The sequence below is a fragment of the Aulonocara sp. 'chitande type north' Nkhata Bay genome, linkage group LG3, assembly GCF_057382095.1.
Source record: "Aulonocara sp. 'chitande type north' Nkhata Bay isolate Kocher_YH1m ecotype deep benthic linkage group LG3, A_spYH_male_GT1.1, whole genome shotgun sequence".
Lineage (NCBI taxonomy): Eukaryota > Metazoa > Chordata > Actinopteri > Cichliformes > Cichlidae > Aulonocara > Aulonocara sp. 'chitande type north' Nkhata Bay.
The window spans coordinates 38,068,605-38,081,439 of NC_141346.1; the positions used below are offsets into that span (position 1 = coordinate 38,068,605).

Genomic DNA, 12,835 nt, shown 5'->3' on the forward strand with positions numbered 1-12,835 from the left:
GTGTTCCGGTCTCTTTGGTTGTGGGGTATACGATTGTGCAACAGAGACTGAGTGAAGCCAAGCAGGGGCGTCGAGAGAGGACCGGGTGGCTAGATGGAGGTGCTCTGGTACTTCCTCTCCATACCGCCTTGATTGTTTAAAATATGTGACTTGTAGGTCACACATACTTGGCAGCAAGTATGCAGTTGCGGACGAACAACAGCACCCCAAAGATGGATATCACCCTTGATAAAACAGTTGACTGCGTTCATCAAACGACCGTCCTGGTTATAACATGGTTATACCATGGTTGGTTAAAACATGGTTGATTATAACATGGTATAACCAACATAACTGTCATAAGAGTTGCACTGCACGTTTGTGCAGCATTGTGCATTACCTGGCAAGCACAGTGATATCGTCCCTGGGTGGGCTTGAACCACCAACCTTTCGGTTAACAGCCGAACGCGCTAACCAATTGCGCCACAGAGACTGACAAAGTGCAACCCACAGGTGTCGAGACTGGACGGGGGACTGGGGGAGGGTGTTCCGGTCTTTTTTGGTTGTTAACAGCCAAAAGCTCTAACCGATTGCGCCACAGAGACTGACAACGCGCAACCCACAGGTGTCGAGACTGGACGTGGGAGTGGAGGAGGGTGTTCGGGTCTTTTTGGTTGTGGGGTAAACGATTTTGCAACAGAGACTGAGTGAAGCCAAGCAGGGGCGTCGAGAGAGGACCGGGTGGCTGGATGGAGGTGCTCTGGTACTTCCTCTCCATACCGCCTTGATTGTTTAAAATATGTGACTTGTAGGTCACACATACTTGGCAGCAGGTATGCAGTTGCGGACGAACAACAGCACCCCAAAGATGGATATCACCCTTGATAAAACAGTTGACTGCGTTCATCAAACGACCGTCCTGGTTATAACATGGTTGATTATAACATGGTATAACCAACATAACTGTCATAAGAGTTGCACTGCACGTTTGTGCAGCATTGTGCATTACCTGGCAAGCACAGTGATATCGTCCCTGGGTGGGCTTGAACCACCAACCTTTCGGTTAACAGCCGAACGCGCTAACCGATTGCGCCACAGAGACTGACAACGCGCAACCCACAGGTGTCGAGACTGGACGGGGGACTGGGCGAGGGTGTTCCGGTCTTTTTTGGTTGTTAACAGCCAAAAGCTCTAACCGATTGCGCCACAGAGACTGACAACCCGCAACCCACAGGTGTCGAGACTGGACGGGGGACTGGGGGAGGGTGTTCCGGTCTCTTTGGTTGTGGGGTATACGATTGTGCAACAGAGACCGAGTGAAGCCAAGCAGGGGCGTCGAGAGAGGACCGGGTGGCTAGATGGAGGTGCTCTGGTACTTCCTCTCCATACCGCCTTGATTGTTTAAAATATGTGACTTGTAGGTCACACATACTTGGCAGCAAGTATGCAGTTGCGGATGAACAACAGCACCCCAAAGAATATCAGCCTTGATAAAACAGTTGACTGCGTTCATCAAACGACCGTCCTGGTTATAACATGGTTATACCATGGTTGGTTAAAACATGGTTGATTATAACATGGTATAACCAGCATAACTGTCATAAGAGTTGCACTGCACGTTTGTGCAGCATTGTGCATTACCTGGCAAACACAGTGATATCGTCCCTGGGTGGGCTTGAACCACCAACCTTTCGGTTAACAGCCGAAAGCGCTAACCGATTGCGCCACAGAGACTGACAACGCACAACCCACAGGTGTCGAGACTGGACGGGGGACTGGGGGAGGGTGTTCCGGTCTTTTTTGGTTGTTAACAGCCAAAAGCTCTAACCGATTGCGCCACAGAGACTGACAACCCGCAACCCACAGGTGTCGAGACTGGACGGGGGACTGGGGGAGGGTGTTCCGGTCTCTTTGGTTGTGGGGTATACGATTGTGCAACAGAGACTGAGTGAAGCCAAGCAGGGGCGTCGAGAGAGGACCGGGTGGCTAGATGGAGGTGCTCTGGTACTTCCTCTCCATACCGCCTTGATTGTTTAAAATATGTGACTTGTAGGTCACACATACTTGGCAGCAAGTATGCAGTTGCGGACGAACAACAGCACCCCAAAGAATATCAGCCTTGATAAAACAGTTGACTGCGTTCATCAAACGACCGTCCTGGTTATAACATGGTTGATTATAACATGGTATAACCAACATAACTGTCATAAGAGTTGCACTGCACGTTTGTGCAGCATTGTGCATTACCTGGCAAGCACAGTGATATCGTCCCTGGGTGGGCTTGAACCACCAACCTTTCGGTTAACAGCCGAACGCGCTAACCAATTGCGCCACAGAGACTGACAAAGTGCAACCCACAGGTGTCGAGACTGGACGGGGGACTGGGGGAGGGTGTTCCGGTCTTTTTTGGTTGTTAACAGCCAAAAGCTCTAACCGATTGCGCCACAGAGACTGACAACGCGCAACCCACAGGTGTCGAGACTGGACGTGGGAGTGGAGGAGGGTGTTCGGGTCTTTTTGGTTGTGGGGTAAACGATTTTGCAACAGAGACTGAGTGAAGCCAAGCAGGGGCGTCGAGAGAGGACCGGGTGGCTGGATGGAGGTGCTCTGGTACTTCCTCTCCATACCGCCTTGATTGTTTAAAATATGTGACTTGTAGGTCACACATACTTGGCAGCAAGTATGCAGTTGCGGACGAACAACAGCACCCCAAAGATGGATATCACCCTTGATAAAACAGTTGACTGCGTTCATCAAACGACCGTCCTGGTTATAACATGGTTGATTATAACATGGTATAACCAACATAACTGTCATAAGAGTTGCACTGCACGTTTGTGCAGCATTGTGCATTACCTGGCAAGCACAGTGATATCGTCCCTGGGTGGGCTTGAACCACCAACCTTTCGGTTAACAGCCGAACGCGCTAACCGATTGCGCCACAGAAAATGACAACGCGCAACCCACAGGTGTCGAGACTGGACGGGGGACTGGGGGAGGGTGTTCCGGTCTTTTTTGGTTGTTAACAGCCAAAAGCTCCAACCGATTGCGCCACAGAGACTGACAACCCGCAACCCACAGGTGTCGAGACTGGACGGGGGACTGGGGGAGGGTGTTCCGGTCTCTTTGGTTGTGGGGTATACGATTGTGCAACAGAGACTGAGTGAAGCCAAGCAGGGGCGTCGAGAGAGGACCGGGTGGCTAGATGGAGGTGCTCTGGTACTTCCTCTCCATACCGCCTTGATTGTTTAAAATATGTGACTTGTAGGTCACACATACTTGGCAGCAAGTATGCAGTTGCGGATGAACAACAGCACCCCAAAGAATATCAGCCTTGATAAAACAGTTGACTGCGTTCATCAAACGACCGTCCTGGATATACCATTGTTGGTTAAAACACGGTTGATTATAACATGGTATAACCAACATAAGAGTTGCACTGCACGTTTGTGCAGCATTCTGAATTACATGGCAATAACAGTGATATCGTCCCTGGGTGGGCTTGAACCACCAACCTTTCGGTTAACAGCCGAATGCGCTAACCCATTGCGCCACAGAGACTGACAACGCGCAACCCACAGGTGTCAAGACTGGACGGGGGAGTGGGGGAGGGTGTTCCGGTCTTTGTTGGTTGTTAACATCCGAAAGCTCTAACCGATTGCGCCACAGAGACTGACAACCCGCAACCCACAGGTGTCGAGGCTGGACGGGGGACTGGGGGAGGGTGTTCCGGTCTTTTTGGTTGTGGGGTATACGATTGTGCAACAGAGACTGAGTGAAGCCAAGCAGGGGCGTCGAGAGAGGACCGGGTGGCTAGATGGAGGTGCTCTGGTACTTCCTCTCCATACCGCCTTGATTGTTTAAAATATGTGACTTGTAGGTCACACATACTTGGCAGCAAGTATGCAGTTGCGGATGAACAACAGCACCCCAAAGAATATCAGCCTTGATAAAACAGTTGACTGCGTTCATCAAACGACCGTCCTGGATATACCATTGTTGGTTAAAACATGGTTGATTATAACATGGTATAACCAACATAAGAGTTGCACTGCACGTTTGTGCAGCATTGTGCATTACCTGGCAAGCACAGTGATATCGTCCCTGGGTGGGCTTGAACCACCAACCTTTCGGTTAACAGCCGAACGCGCTAACCGATTGCGCCACAGAGAATGACAACGCGCACCCCACAGGTGTCGAGACTGGACGGGGGACTGGGGGAGGGTGTTCCGGTCTTTTTTGGTTGTTAACAGCCAAAAGCTCTAACCGATTGCGCCACAGAGACTGACAACCCGCAACCCACAGGTGTCGAGACTGGACGGGGGACTGGGGGAGGGTGTTCCGGTCTCTTTGGTTGTGGGGTATACGATTGTGCAACAGAGACTGAGTGAAGCCAAGCAGGGGCGTCGAGAGAGGACCGGGTGGCTAGATGGAGGTGCTCTGGTACTTCCTCTCCATACCGCCTTGATTGTTTAAAATATGTGACTTGTAGGTCACACATACTTGGCAGCAAGTATGCAGTTGCGGATGAACAACAGCACCCCAAAGAATATCAGCCTTGATAAAACAGTTGACTGCGTTCATCAAACGACCGTCCTGGATATACCATGGTTGGTTAAAACATGGTTGATTATAACATGGTATAACCAACATAAGAGTTGCACTGCACGTTTGTGCAGCATTCTGAATTACATGGCAATAACAGTGATATCGTCCCTGGGTGGGCTTGAACCACCAACCTTTCGGTTAACAGCCGAATGCGCTAACCCATTGCGCCACAGAGACTGACAACGCGCAACCCACAGGTGTCAAGCCTGGACGGGGGAGTGGGGGAGGGTGTTCCTGTCTTTTTTTTTGGTTGTTAACATCCGAAAGCTCTAACCGATTGCGCCACAGAGACTGACAACCCGCAACCCACAGGTGTCGAGGCTGGACGGGGGACTGGGGGAGGGTGTTCCGGTCTCTTTGGTTGTGGCGTATACGATTGTGCAACAGAGACTGAGTGAAGCCAAGCTGGGGCGTCGAGAGAGGACCAGTTGGTAAAATGGAGGTGCTCTGGTACTTCCTCTCCATACCGCCTTGATTGTTTAAAATATGTGACTTGTAGGTCACACATACTTGGCAGCAAGTATGCAGTTGCGGATGAACAACAGCACCCCAAAGAATATCAACCTTGATAAAACAGTTGACTGAGTTCATCAAACGACCGTCCTGGTTATAACATGGTTATACCATGGTTGGTTAAAACATGGTTGATTATAACATGGTATAACCAACATAACTGTCATAAGAGTTGCACTGCACGTTTGTGCAGCATTGTGCATTACCTGGCAAACACAGTGATATCGTCCCTGGGTGGGCTTGAACCACCAACCTTTCGGTTAACAGCCGAACGCGCTAACCGATTGCGCCACAGAGACTGACAACGCGCAACCCACAGGTGTCGAGACTGGACGGGGGACTGGGGGAGGGTGTTCCGGTCTTTTTTGGTTGTTAACAGCCAAAAGCTCTAACCGATTGCGCCACAGAGACTGACAACGCGCAACCCACAGGTGTCGAGACTGGACGGGGGACTGGGGGAGGGTGTTCCGGTCTCTTTGGTTGTGGGGTATACGATTGTGCAACAGAGACTGAGTGAAGCCAAGCAGGGGCGTCGAGAGAGGACCGGGTGGCTAGATGGAGGTGCTCTGGTACTTCCTCTCCATACCGCCTTGATTGTTTAAAATATGTGACTTGTAGGTCACACATACTTGGCAGCAAGTATGCAGTTGCGGACGAACAACAGCACCCCAAAGATGGATATCACCCTTGATAAAACAGTTGACTGCGTTCATCAAACGACCGTCCTGGTTATAACATGGTTATACCATGGTTGGTTAAAACATGGTTGATTATAACATGGTATAACCAACATAACTGTCATAAGAGTTGCACTGCACGTTTGTGCAGCATTGTGCATTACCTGGCAAGCACAGTGATATCGTCCCTGGGTGGGCTTGAACCACCAACCTTTCGGTTAACAGCCGAACGCGCTAACCAATTGCGCCACAGAGACTGACAAAGTGCAACCCACAGGTGTCGAGACTGGACGGGGGACTGGGGGAGGGTGTTCCGGTCTGTTTTTGGTTGTTAACAGCCAAAAGCTCTAACCGATTGCGCCACAGAGACTGACAACGCGCAACCCACAGGTGTCGAGACTGGACGGGGGAGTGGAGGAGGGTGTTCGGGTCTTTTTGGTTGTGGGGTAAACGATTTTGCAACAGAGACTGAGTGAAGCCAAGCAGGGGCGTCGAGAGAGGACCGGGTGGCTGGATGGAGGTGCTCTGGTACTTCCTCTCCATACCGCCTTGATTGTTTAAAATATGTGACTTGTAGGTCACACATACTTGGCAGCAGGTATGCAGTTGCGGACGAACAACAGCACCCCAAAGATGGATATCACCCTTGATAAAACAGTTGACTGCGTTCATCAAACGACCGTCCTGGTTATAACATGGTTGATTATAACATGGTATAACCAACATAACTGTCATAAGAGTTGCACTGCACGTTTGTGCAGCATTGTGCATTACCTGGCAAGCACAGTGATATCGTCCCTGGGTGGGCTTGAACCACCAACCTTTCGGTTAACAGCCGAACGCGCTAACCAATTGCGCCACAGAGACTGACAACGCGCAACCCACAGGTGTCGAGACTGGACGGGGGACTGGGCGAGGGTGTTCCGGTCTTTTTTGGTTGTTAACAGCCAAAAGCTCTAACCGATTGCGCCACAGAGACTGACAACCCGCAACCCACAGGTGTCGAGACTGGACGGGGGACTGGGGGAGGGTGTTCCGGTCTCTTTGGTTGTGGGGTATACGATTGTGCAACAGAGACTGAGTGAAGCCAAGCAGGGGCGTCGAGAGAGGACCGGGTGGCTAGATGGAGGTGCTCTGGTACTTCCTCTCCATACCGCCTTGATTGTTTAAAATATGTGACTTGTAGGTCACACATACTTGGCAGCAAGTATGCAGTTGCGGATGAACAACAGCACCCCAAAGAATATCAGCCTTGATAAAACAGTTGACTGCGTTCATCAAACGACCGTCCTGGATATACCATTGTTGGTTAAAACATGGTTGATTATAACATGGTATAACCAACATAAGAGTTGCACTGCACGTTTGTGCAGCATTGTGCATTACCTGGCAAGCACAGTGATATCGTCCCTGGGTGGGCTTGAACCACCAACCTTTCGGTTAACAGCCGAACGCGCTAACCGATTGCGCCACAGAGAATGACAACGCGCACCCCACAGGTGTCGAGACTGGACGGGGGACTGGGGGAGGGTGTTGCGGTCTTTTTTGGTTGTTAACAGCCAAAAGCTCTAACCGATTGCGCCACAGAGACTGACAACCCGCAACCCACAGGTGTCGAGACTGGACGGGGGACTGGGGGAGGGTGTTCCGGTCTCTTTGGTTGTGGGGTATACGATTGTGCAACAGAGACTGAGTGAAGCCAAGCAGGGGCGTCGAGAGAGGACCGGGTGGCTAGATGGAGGTGCTCTGGTACTTCCTCTCCATACCGCCTTGATTGTTTAAAATATGTGACTTGTAGGTCACACATACTTGGCAGCAAGTATGCAGTTGCGGATGAACAACAGCACCCCAAAGATGGATATCAGCCTTGATAAAACAGTTGACTGCGTTCATCAAACGACCGTCCTGGTTATAACATGGTTGATTATAACATGGTATAACCAACATAACTGTCATAAGAGTTGCACTGCACGTTTGTGCAGCATTGTGCATTACCTGGCAAGCACAGTGATATCGTCCCTGGGTGGGCTTGAACCACCAACCTTTCGGTTAACAGCCGAACGCGCTAACCGATTGCGCCACAGAGACTGACAACGCGCAACCCACAGGTGTCGAGACTGGACGGGGGACTGGGGGAGGGTGTTCCGGTCTTTTTTGGTTGTTAACAGCCAAAAGCTCTTACCGATTGCGCCACAGAGACTGACAACCCGCAACCCACAGGTGTCGAGACTGGACGGGGGACTGGGGGAGGGTGTTCCGGTCTCTTTGGTTGTGGCGTATACGATTGTGCAACAGAGACTGAGTGAAGCCAAGCTGGGGCGTCGAGAGAGGACCAGTTGGTAAAATGGAGGTGCTCTGGTACTTCCTCTCCATACCGCCTTGATTGTTTAAAATATGTGACTTGTAGGTCACACATACTTGGCAGCAAGTATGCAGTTGCGGATGAACAACAGCACCCCAAAGAATATCAACCTTGATAAAACAGTTGACTGAGTTCATCAAACGACCGTCCTGGTTATAACATGGTTATACCATGGTTGGTTAAAACATGGTTGATTATAACATGGTATAACCAACATAACTGTCATAAGAGTTGCACTGCACGTTTGTGCAGCATTGTGCATTACCTGGCAAACACAGTGATATCGTCCCTGGGTGGGCTTGAACCACCAACCTTTCGGTTAACAGCCAAAAGCTCTAACCGATTGCGCCACAGAGACTGACAACCCGCAACCCACAGGTGTCGAGACTGGACGGGGGACTGGGGGAGGGTGTTCCGGTCTCTTTGGTTGTGGGGTATACGATTGTGCAACAGAGACTGAGTGAAGCCAAGCAGGGGCGTCGAGAGAGGACCGGGTGGCTAGATGGAGGTGCTCTGGTACTTCCTCTCCATACCGCCTTGATTGTTTAAAATATGTGACTTGTAGGTCACACATACTTGGCAGCAAGTATGCAGTTGCGGACGAACAACAGCACCCCAAAGATGGATATCACCCTTGATAAAACAGTTGACTGCGTTCATCAAACGACCGTCCTGGTTATAACATGGTTGATTATAACATGGTATAACCAACATAACTGTCATAAGAGTTGCACTGCACGTTTGTGCAGCATTGTGCATTACCTGGCAAGCACAGTGATATCGTCCCTGGGTGGGCTTGAACCACCAACCTTTCGGTTAACAGCCGAACGCGCTAACCGATTGCGCCACAGAAAATGACAACGCGCAACCCACAGGTGTCGAGACTGGACGGGGGACTGGGGGAGGGTGTTCCGGTCTTTTTTGGTTGTTAACAGCCAAAAGCTCCAACCGATTGCGCCACAGAGACTGACAACCCGCAACCCACAGGTGTCGAGACTGGACGGGGGACTGGGGGAGGGTGTTCCGGTCTCTTTGGTTGTGGGGTATACGATTGTGCAACAGAGACTGAGTGAAGCCAAGCAGGGGCGTCGAGAGAGGACCGGGTGGCTAGATGGAGGTGCTCTGGTACTTCCTCTCCATACCGCCTTGATTGTTTAAAATATGTGACTTGTAGGTCACACATACTTGGCAGCAAGTATGCAGTTGCGGATGAACAACAGCACCCCAAAGAATATCAGCCTTGATAAAACAGTTGACTGCGTTCATCAAACGACCGTCCTGGATATACCATTGTTGGTTAAAACACGGTTGATTATAACATGGTATAACCAACATAAGAGTTGCACTGCACGTTTGTGCAGCATTCTGAATTACATGGCAATAACAGTGATATCGTCCCTGGGTGGGCTTGAACCACCAACCTTTCGGTTAACAGCCGAATGCGCTAACCCATTGCGCCACAGAGACTGACAACGCGCAACCCACAGGTGTCAAGACTGGACGGGGGAGTGGGGGAGGGTGTTCCGGTCTTTGTTGGTTGTTAACATCCGAAAGCTCTAACCGATTGCGCCACAGAGACTGACAACCCGCAACCCACAGGTGTCGAGGCTGGACGGGGGACTGGGGGAGGGTGTTCCGGTCTTTTTGGTTGTGGGGTATACGATTGTGCAACAGAGACTGAGTGAAGCCAAGCAGGGGCGTCGAGAGAGGACCGGGTGGCTAGATGGAGGTGCTCTGGTACTTCCTCTCCATACCGCCTTGATTGTTTAAAATATGTGACTTGTAGGTCACACATACTTGGCAGCAAGTATGCAGTTGCGGATGAACAACAGCACCCCAAAGAATATCAGCCTTGATAAAACAGTTGACTGCGTTCATCAAACGACCGTCCTGGATATACCATTGTTGGTTAAAACATGGTTGATTATAACATGGTATAACCAACATAAGAGTTGCACTGCACGTTTGTGCAGCATTGTGCATTACCTGGCAAGCACAGTGATATCGTCCCTGGGTGGGCTTGAACCACCAACCTTTCGGTTAACAGCCGAACGCGCTAACCGATTGCGCCACAGAGAATGACAACGCGCACCCCACAGGTGTCGAGACTGGACGGGGGACTGGGGGAGGGTGTTCCGGTCTTTTTTGGTTGTTAACAGCCAAAAGCTCTAACCGATTGCGCCACAGAGACTGACAACCCGCAACCCACAGGTGTCGAGACTGGACGGGGGACTGGGGGAGGGTGTTCCGGTCTCTTTGGTTGTGGGGTATACGATTGTGCAACAGAGACTGAGTGAAGCCAAGCAGGGGCGTCGAGAGAGGACCGGGTGGCTAGATGGAGGTGCTCTGGTACTTCCTCTCCATACCGCCTTGATTGTTTAAAATATGTGACTTGTAGGTCACACATACTTGGCAGCAAGTATGCAGTTGCGGATGAACAACAGCACCCCAAAGAATATCAGCCTTGATAAAACAGTTGACTGCGTTCATCAAACGACCGTCCTGGATATACCATGGTTGGTTAAAACATGGTTGATTATAACATGGTATAACCAACATAAGAGTTGCACTGCACGTTTGTGCAGCATTCTGAATTACATGGCAATAACAGTGATATCGTCCCTGGGTGGGCTTGAACCACCAACCTTTCGGTTAACAGCCGAATGCGCTAACCCATTGCGCCACAGAGACTGACAACGCGCAACCCACAGGTGTCAAGCCTGGACGGGGGAGTGGGGGAGGGTGTTCCTGTCTTTTTTTTTGGTTGTTAATATCCGAAAGCTCTAACCGATTGCGCCACAGAGACTGACAACCCGCAACCCACAGGTGTCGAGGCTGGACGGGGGACTGGGGGAGGGTGTTCCGGTCTCTTTGGTTGTGGCGTATACGATTGTGCAACAGAGACTGAGTGAAGCCAAGCTGGGGCGTCGAGAGAGGACCAGTTGGTAAAATGGAGGTGCTCTGGTACTTCCTCTCCATACCGCCTTGATTGTTTAAAATATGTGACTTGTAGGTCACACATACTTGGCAGCAAGTATGCAGTTGCGGATGAACAACAGCACCCCAAAGAATATCAACCTTGATAAAACAGTTGACTGAGTTCATCAAACGACCGTCCTGGTTATAACATGGTTATACCATGGTTGGTTAAAACATGGTTGATTATAACATGGTATAACCAACATAACTGTCATAAGAGTTGCACTGCACGTTTGTGCAGCATTGTGCATTACCTGGCAAACACAGTGATATCGTCCCTGGGTGGGCTTGAACCACCAACCTTTCGGTTAACAGCCGAACGCGCTAACCGATTGCGCCACAGAGACTGACAACGCGCAACCCACAGGTGTCGAGACTGGACGGGGGACTGGGGGAGGGTGTTCCGGTCTTTTTTGGTTGTTAACAGCCAAAAGCTCTAACCGATTGCGCCACAGAGACTGACAACCCGCAACCCACAGGTGTCGAGACTGGACGGGGGACTGGGGGAGGGTGTTCCGGTCTCTTTGGTTGTGGGGTATACGATTGTGCAACAGAGACTGAGTGAAGCCAAGCAGGGGCGTCGAGAGAGGACCGGGTGGCTAGATGGAGGTGCTCTGGTACTTCCTCTCCATACCGCCTTGATTGTTTAAAATATGTGACTTGTAGGTCACACATACTTGGCAGCAAGTATGCAGTTGCGGACGAACAACAGCACCCCAAAGATGGATATCACCCTTGATAAAACAGTTGACTGCGTTCATCAAACGACCGTCCTGGTTATAACATGGTTATACCATGGTTGGTTAAAACATGGTTGATTATAACATGGTATAACCAACATAACTGTCATAAGAGTTGCACTGCACGTTTGTGCAGCATTGTGCATTACCTGGCAAGCACAGTGATATCGTCCCTGGGTGGGCTTGAACCACCAACCTTTCGGTTAACAGCCAAACGCGCTAACCAATTGCGCCACAGAGACTGACAAAGTGCAACCCACAGGTGTCGAGACTGGACGGGGGACTGGGGGAGGGTGTTCCGGTCTGTTTTTGGTTGTTAACAGCCAAAAGCTCTAACCGATTGCGCCACAGAGACTGACAACGCGCAACCCACAGGTGTCGAGACTGGACGTGGGAGTGGAGGAGGGTGTTCGGGTCTTTTTGGTTGTGGGGTAAACGATTTTGCAACAGAGACTGAGTGAAGCCAAGCAGGGGCGTCGAGAGAGGACCGGGTGGCTGGATGGAGGTGCTCTGGTACTTCCTCTCCATACCGCCTTGATTGTTTAAAATATGTGACTTGTAGGTCACACATACTTGGCAGCAGGTATGCAGTTGCGGACGAACAACAGCACCCCAAAGATGGATATCACCCTTGATAAAACAGTTGACTGCGTTCATCAAACGACCGTCCTGGTTATAACATGGTTGATTATAACATGGTATAACCAACATAACTGTCATAAGAGTTGCACTGCACGTTTGTGCAGCATTGTGCATTACCTGGCAAGCACAGTGATATCGTCCCTGGGTGGGCTTGAACCACCAACCTTTCGGTTAACAGCCGAACGCGCTAACCAATTGCGCCACAGAGACTGACAACGCGCAACCCACAGGTGTCGAGACTGGACGGGGGACTGGGCGAGGGTGTTCCGGTCTTTTTTGGTTGTTAACAGCCAAAAGCTCTAACCGATTGCGCCACAGAGACTGACAACCCGCAA

At 50.7% G+C, this 12,835-nt stretch overlaps 10 non-coding genes across 10 annotated transcripts; all 10 read right to left on the bottom strand.

The window, feature by feature from the left end:
* Positions 1-398: 398 nt before the first annotated feature.
* trnan-guu (transfer RNA asparagine (anticodon GUU)) lies at positions 399-472 on the bottom strand. The gene has a single exon. It is a non-coding gene; the product is annotated as a tRNA-Asn (tRNA).
* A 535-nt stretch (positions 473-1,007) lies between these two features.
* On the bottom strand, positions 1,008-1,081 carry trnan-guu (transfer RNA asparagine (anticodon GUU)). The gene has a single exon. It is a non-coding gene; the product is annotated as a tRNA-Asn (tRNA).
* Positions 1,082-1,639: 558 nt separating this feature from the next.
* Positions 1,640-1,713, bottom strand: trnan-guu (transfer RNA asparagine (anticodon GUU)). The gene has a single exon. It is a non-coding gene; the product is annotated as a tRNA-Asn (tRNA).
* A 532-nt stretch (positions 1,714-2,245) lies between these two features.
* On the bottom strand, positions 2,246-2,319 carry trnan-guu (transfer RNA asparagine (anticodon GUU)). The gene has a single exon. It is a non-coding gene; the product is annotated as a tRNA-Asn (tRNA).
* Positions 2,320-5,325: 3,006 nt separating this feature from the next.
* Positions 5,326-5,399, bottom strand: trnan-guu (transfer RNA asparagine (anticodon GUU)). The gene has a single exon. It is a non-coding gene; the product is annotated as a tRNA-Asn (tRNA).
* A 561-nt stretch (positions 5,400-5,960) lies between these two features.
* trnan-guu (transfer RNA asparagine (anticodon GUU)) lies at positions 5,961-6,034 on the bottom strand. The gene has a single exon. It is a non-coding gene; the product is annotated as a tRNA-Asn (tRNA).
* Positions 6,035-6,570: 536 nt separating this feature from the next.
* Positions 6,571-6,644, bottom strand: trnan-guu (transfer RNA asparagine (anticodon GUU)). Its single transcript has one exon. It is a non-coding gene; the product is annotated as a tRNA-Asn (tRNA).
* A 1,147-nt stretch (positions 6,645-7,791) lies between these two features.
* trnan-guu (transfer RNA asparagine (anticodon GUU)) lies at positions 7,792-7,865 on the bottom strand. The gene has a single exon. It is a non-coding gene; the product is annotated as a tRNA-Asn (tRNA).
* Positions 7,866-11,391: 3,526 nt separating this feature from the next.
* trnan-guu (transfer RNA asparagine (anticodon GUU)) lies at positions 11,392-11,465 on the bottom strand. Its single transcript has one exon. It is a non-coding gene; the product is annotated as a tRNA-Asn (tRNA).
* A 1,171-nt stretch (positions 11,466-12,636) lies between these two features.
* Positions 12,637-12,710, bottom strand: trnan-guu (transfer RNA asparagine (anticodon GUU)). Its single transcript has one exon. It is a non-coding gene; the product is annotated as a tRNA-Asn (tRNA).
* Positions 12,711-12,835: the final 125 nt, after the last annotated feature.